This window comes from Diospyros lotus, unplaced genomic scaffold (genome assembly GCF_014633365.1).
Source record: "Diospyros lotus cultivar Yz01 unplaced genomic scaffold, ASM1463336v1 tig00010963_1, whole genome shotgun sequence".
Classification (NCBI taxonomy): Eukaryota; Viridiplantae; Streptophyta; class Magnoliopsida; order Ericales; family Ebenaceae; genus Diospyros; species Diospyros lotus.
The window spans coordinates 241,253-248,609 of NW_026267115.1; positions in this window are offsets into that span (position 1 = coordinate 241,253).

The window sequence follows — 7,357 nt, forward strand, 5'->3', positions numbered from 1 at the left end:
TGATGCCGACCCCGTATTTGAAGAAGCGGCGGAGAAAAATTGGGCCAGGCCGACGCGTTTCCCATTTTTGTCAAAATTTCATTTCAACCCTCAATTTGTAAGTATATTTAGTTTTTCCCCTTTCGAATATTCTGATAAGTCCTACCTTTCTAGTGCTTGACTTCTTGTTGCAGTTTCAAACGCTAGGAAAGATGGTAAGTTCCGTACAGCATCCTTGATTTTTGAGAAAAAGACACTAATTATGCATATATTTTAGAAAAAATACCAATTTCTTGTGTCATTAACACATTGCAACTATTTTATCTTTCTCTTTCTCTTTTTCTTTGTCATATCTATTAAAAAAAAAAATTGACTTTTTTTTTTCATCATCAGTTATCTATTATAGCTCATCAATTATTTCCTCATTTCTCCTTTTTACTTATATTTTGCAATCTCAATATTAGGGTTTACTTACGAACCTTAATAAGAGTTGCATAGAACCCCCATAAGTTCTCAATCCACATAAATACATGTAGAAAAAAATAGAAAGTCTCAATAATCCCATCGCATTATGATAAGGTTCTATAATATTTCAATTATGAAACAATTGATTGTTTCAAGTTCTATGATTTTTTTTATTCTGCGATATCTCAACCAATGAATTCGCTTTTTTTCTTTAGTTCTCCTTAATAGTATAATCAATCGATAACTTCAAAGTTTAGACTAAACCAAGAAAACAAGTGCAGTTCTTGGAGTCTGAGAGATGGAGAGGATTAGAAGAATTTCAAAGAAAAATGACAAATCTTAATGTGTGCCTTGAACTCTACAAGATTAGGTTTCTATAAAAAGATTTCCTTAGATTGAAAACAAAGAGTTTAATCTCAAACTCTAAGAATTGCACTTACTTTCTTAATTTACTTTAAAATTAAAGCAATTAGTTTGATTATTCCATCAAGACAAAAAAAAACACACACACACACATATATAAGTGAACTCTATGGCCAGAAGATCGCATAACAAAGATCATAAAACTTGAAGCAAATTAGTTGTTTCATTCTTTAAAAGATCATAAAATCTTGTAGCAATGACAGCAAGGGATGTAAAGAGAGAGAAAAAAAAATTAGGCTTGCATACATCATTATTATTTTGACTAACGGACCTTACCTTAATTAACAACCAAAAATCACATTTTTCTTTTGATCATCCCTTTTTTTTTTTTTTTCCCTATATGTGTGTGCATATCGATTGAGAACCCTACCATTGGATTAACAGACATGTCTATTACTAGAAAAAATGAAATTTAATGCATAAATTAAAGATAATGCATGAAAGTATTTTTCTCTTCCTTTACCGTTCTTTCGTTTTCCTTTTTTGTAACCCTATTGTCATGGCAATAAGGCTTTGTGATCGTCTAAGAATAAAGTAATGATTACTCTAAGTTTTATAAGGTTTTGATGGGTGTCTCAAGCTCCAAGAGATTAGGTTATTGCAAAAATTTATTGTATTGAAAATAAAGTTGTCCAATATTAGATTTTGATACAATCAATTGATTATTCCATTGATGCAATAAAAGAAAAAAAGTGAACTCCACGATTGAGAGATCACAAAACTTGGATTCATGTCAAAAAATCATAGAAACCTATCATAATGGTAATGGAGTTGTACACAGAAATAAGGGTTGCATGCATCATTTTTATCTTTTCTGACATACCTTATTTTTTTCAGGAACTAGCAGTCTTGTCTTTTATATAATTGTATAGCAATAATACCACAATCCAAAAGGTATAGGTGAATTGGATTATTTAATATTTCAATTGAATTTTGAAATTTTGTTGAAAAAGTAGGGTTTAGAGCAAATGATGGTGATTGGTGGAAATGTTTAACAAGATATATGGAATGAAAAATAAAATCATTAGGAGTTATAGTGGTTCAATCAAATGACCTAATTCATTACCTTAGTTATCACTGAGAATTTTAAATGTTTCATTATAATCTTCTATTTGATTCCAAGTAGGCTTACAACATTTTACAATTAGGGGGCGTTTGTTAAAATGAGCAAGATAAGGTGGTATCAAGATAAGATTGTGATACTTTCTTGACCAAGATATGGAATGATCAAGATAAGGTCGGAAAGCATTCCAAGATTTCTATCAGACTGTTTGTTAAATTTTTTAGAATTCACTAGTAATTGTACTTTTTCTTTCCATGTGTTTGTTAATGCATATGATAAGCACCAAGATAAGGGTTTTTTACCAAAATATCCCTATTACCAAATTTATGATTAAAATAGTATTTTATGATTAATATGAATTGTCAAAAAAATTAAGATTAAATTAAAAATAATATTTTATTTTCTAAATTCATGTTCAAAAATAAATTTAAAAAGAGTTAAAAAATAAAAATAATAATTGTTAGAATTACAATAATTCCACCTACATAATTAAAAATAGCCAAAACATATTTTCATAATAGATAATAAAATATAAAATAAAATAAAATAATTTAAAAATTGATGAAAGGAATTATATTAGTTAATAAAATATATATATAGAGAGAGAAATTTAAATTTTAAAAAATTATTGAAATGAATAATGTCATTTAAATTTTAAAAATTGTCAAAACATATAATAATTTAAAAATATATTAAATAATATTAATTATAAGAGTTAAATAAATAAGTTTTTTTAATAAATTTTGAATATTTAAAATGCATTAAATGGCATTAACTATCTTACAATGGGTAAATAAGTAATTGAGTCTTATCTTGAAAGAGCCAGATAAATTTATCCGATGGGGGAGGTCGGATAAATTTATCTTGAAAGGGGGAGATAAGAGGTCACGTGAGGCCTTTTCTGGAAATGGCCAGATAAGCTTAACAAATACATTGGAAAGACCAAATATCAGAAATGCTTCTCATATCTGACCTTTTCTCCTTCTTATCTTGGTTAACAAACACCCCCTTAATGAATGCCTTTTAGCAATCTTAGTAGGAAATATAACAATAATTTGATAAGAGAGAATATGAGAGAGGAATCTCTTAGTTACAAAATCTCTCACAAAAATACAAGACTTGAATGCAATTAATATAATAAATGATCAAAGCCTTTAAAAGAGAGAAAATTGAACACTTTGAGTACTTGAGAGTAGATAAACAATAAACTCTTATAATAAATTATCTTAAGAGCTTTAAATGATCCATCAACCTTCTATTTATAGTGCTTGATGAGTGTTTCTAAAAATATGGTTGTTGGTGGTAGTTATGAGTATTAAATAGGCCATCACAACTAGTCGTTGGAGAAGTTTGCGAGAAAAATAATCGACAGATTCTAAGAATCAATCGACAAGTTAGTTCAAAAATTAAAAAATCGATTGATAGCTTGAAAAATGGTCAACCAAGTAGTTGTCGATCGCTTACGACTAAGAGCCACAAAATAACTGCATAACCAGTCAACAATTATTGAAATGGGTCGACAGTAAGAGCCAAAGTGGTCGAGAATTTTTTAGAACCGGTCAACAGCTTGTCCTTTGCTTTTTAAAATATTTTGCTCCATTTTCTTCAATACTTTAAAATCAAATTTGAAACATATTTTAGGATATTATTTTGAATTATAAAACTTCGTTTTTCCAATCTCCAATATATTTTGAGAAAGACATGATTTGCATTTTGATGAAGAGTTGAAATTGATTTTTATTTAATTCCAAAATCATTTTATGAATTTGAATTAGGGTATAGATAAGAAATTAATGTTATTTTAATGATCAAAACTAAAACCAATAGTAAAATAACAATCTTTCTACCGCTATCTCTCCTTCTATATACATATAGGATAAATTAATTGTACACCCTTGAACTTTGGCTATTTTTGCTTAGACACCCCTTGAATTTTAAAAGCCACCCAATCAGTCCTTAAATTTTCTAAATTAGCTGCCACACCCCTATATCAATAACAACGTTGAGTAAATTAGCTTTACAACCTTAAACTTTGAGTTTTTAGCCCAAACATCCCTATGAACTTTTTTTTTTGTCAAACTAGTCCTTTAAATTTCTTGAAATGGTCAGGACACCAACTACATAAGAAACAACATTAATTAAACTAAATTAAGTAAAAATTATCCTTAATATAGATTTAATTAAGTTAGATTAAGTCCAAATTTAGTATAAAATATAAAATAAAATTTGAAAATATCAATTATGATTTGCTAGAATCCGTAGTTGTTGACCGGTCTCTTTTTTTTTTTTTGTCCATTTCTTTCCAAGTTTGTTGGAACCCATTTTATCAGCCTAAGAAGACGATAATTCATTTTATGTTTTGTTTTATACTATTTTGATTTAACTTGACTTAGTTAAATAGATATCATCGATAATTTTAACTTAAATTAATTTGAGTAAATTCATTTCTTACATAAGACTTGGGAGGGCCTTTTCAAAAAGTTCAAAGACTGACTTTGTGAAAGATAAAAATTCACGGAGTATTCAAACTAAAGACCCAAGTTTTAGGGGGTTTATGGTCGATTTACTCAACGTTATTAGTAAAAAATAAGGTATCGTGAATAATTTTTCAAAGTTTAGAGATTGATTGAGTGAATTTAAATTTCAACAAGTGTTTGAGCCAAATGGTTAAAGTTGAAAAAGTGTATAATCAATTTACCATATACATATTATTTGTTGATTAAGAACCCCCTCCCTACCATTGGGTTGAGAGACATATCGATTATAGAAGAAATGGAGTTTACAAAAAAAAAACAAACAAATGATGCATGCAAGTCTCTCCCTCTACCCATCTTTTTCTCTTTTACTCTTATGCTAGGTTGCACGGAAACGAAAACAGGAGACGTTTTCGATAGGAAACGAAAATGCAAAAACAGTATTTTTCTAAAAAAGTAGGAAACGGAAACGCGGGGTAAACTGTAAATTTAAAAAATATAGGATTTTTTTTATAAATATATTTTTTAATATAAAAAATAAATAATATTTAAATATAAATAATAAACAAAAATTTTATAATGTATTAAAAATATATATATAGAGACATATATAATGATAAATATAACTTCACATATATATATATATATCTTCGCATATATATATATATCTTACTGTTAACTTGCATATATATACATAAATATACATCTATTAACTTCACATATTTATACATACAGTTAATAGAAGAGAGAAAGAGCATATTATTTGCACGGCTGAATCATTAAAGAGTTAAATCTTCTTATTGCAGTGCGTTTGGGGAGGGGGCAAAGGTTCAGATGGAATAACAAATAGCTAGGCAGCTCACTGGAAGAAGAAAAAATAGCTACCCAGCTCGCTGGAAACGCATTTCCAGCAATGTTTTTTAAATTCTGGAAACGACCCAAATGTTTCAATAATTACACAAATGGCCCGAAAACGTTTCGGGCCGTTTTTTCGTTTCCGAAATGGGAAACGGTTCGGAAACTCCGAAACGACGCCTCTAAGCCGTTTCCGTGCTTCATAGTTCTTATGCATTAAAACCTCATCGACATTGTTATAGAATTCTGTGATTTTTCAAGAATTAAGCAATCGATTGCTCAAAGTTATCTTATCATTCGACATTGGAGTTTGCTTAAAAATATATATATATATAAATTCTCAACCTATTGTCCTAAGTTTTGCACATAAACTAAATAAATAGCTCTTAGATACTAAGATTATATAATTTTGCTTTTGCTCCAAGGAAATCTTTTTGCAACAGCCTAATCAATTATAGTGTGTTTGATTACACATATTTATCATAAAAAATATGTAATTATTACACATTTTTTATGGAAACAATCAAACACTCTTAATTTTTCTATGAAAAATATAGCATTTAAAGTTTCTTTCCATAGAATTCATTTTCCAATAGGGTGGAGTGATTTTTGTTTTCTAGAGAATCATTATGTAGAATTAAATTCTAAATAATACAATTACGGGATGGTTTTAGTACTTGAATGATGATCAATTTCATACCAAATTAATCATTTTTGGAACATTTAAAATTGAGATTGATTGATGTCCCTGAATTAAAACTTTAGGGTAGAAGGGAATAAAAGAATTTCAAAGAAAAATACTACAAACCTTAATCGATATCTCAAGATCCAAGAGATTAAGATATTGCAAGAAGATTTTCTTGGACCAGAGACAGAAAATATCAAACTTTGATAGGTGCACTTGCTTCCTTAGTTTATTTTGAACTTCGAACAATCAATTGATTATTCTATTAATAAGACAAAAAAATAAAAAAGTGAACCCATGGTTGAAAGATCACAAAACTTGGATTTATGCCTAAAAAGTCATAGAAACCTATTGTAATGGCAATTGAGTTGTACAAAAAGAAAGAAAAAAAAAAAATAAAGGGTTGCATGCATCATTTTCATCTTCTCTAATATACCTTTCTTTATCGAGAGCTAATAACCTCATATTTCTCCTGTTCATCATTCTCTCTCTCTCTATATAGGGTAAATTAATTATACATCTCCTTAAATTTGGTCTTTTTTTTGTCTACACACTATTTGAATTTTAAAATTCATCTGATTAGTCTTTAAATTTTTAAAATTATTCATCACACCCCTCTCTAATTAACAATATTAAGTAAATTGACTGTACACCCTATAAACTTTGAATATTTTGTTGAACATCCCTTTAACTTTTATTTTTTGGTCAAATTAATCATTTAAATTTCTTAAAAATGACTAGAACACCCATTACATAAGAAACAAAGTTAATTAAACTAAATTAGTTTAAAATTATCCTTCATATCCATTTAATTAAGTTAAACTAACTCAAAATTTACTACAAAATAAAAAATAAAACTGAAAAAGAATGACAATGGTTTGTTGGAATTCATAGTTGGTTGTTGGTTTTTTCTCTCTTTTTTTTTTTCTCTTTCTCTTGGTTCACTGGAACCATTCCATTACCTTGAGATGATGATAGTTTGTTTTATTTGTGATTTTCAATTAAATTTAACTTAATTTATATTAATAAAATAAATATAATGGATAATTTTAACTAAAATTAGTTTGACTAAATTCTTTTCTTACATAGGGTTTACAGGTGTTGTGCCATTCTTTGAAAATTCAGGAATTGATTTGATGAAAGGTAAAAATTCATGAGGTGTCTGGGTCAAAGTGCTAAAGTTTAGGGGTTTAAGGATAATTTACTTAAGTAATATTTGTTAAAATGAGTAAGATAAGGGAGTATCAAGATAATGTCGGAATATTTTTCGAACCAAGATACGGAATGGTTATGATAAGTCTGAGAAGTATTTTAAGATTTTTATTAAACTGTTTGTTAAATGATTTTTATTCACCTCTTATCTTGATTAACAAATACCACCTTAACAGTGTTAGTTAAGAACTATGTTGCACG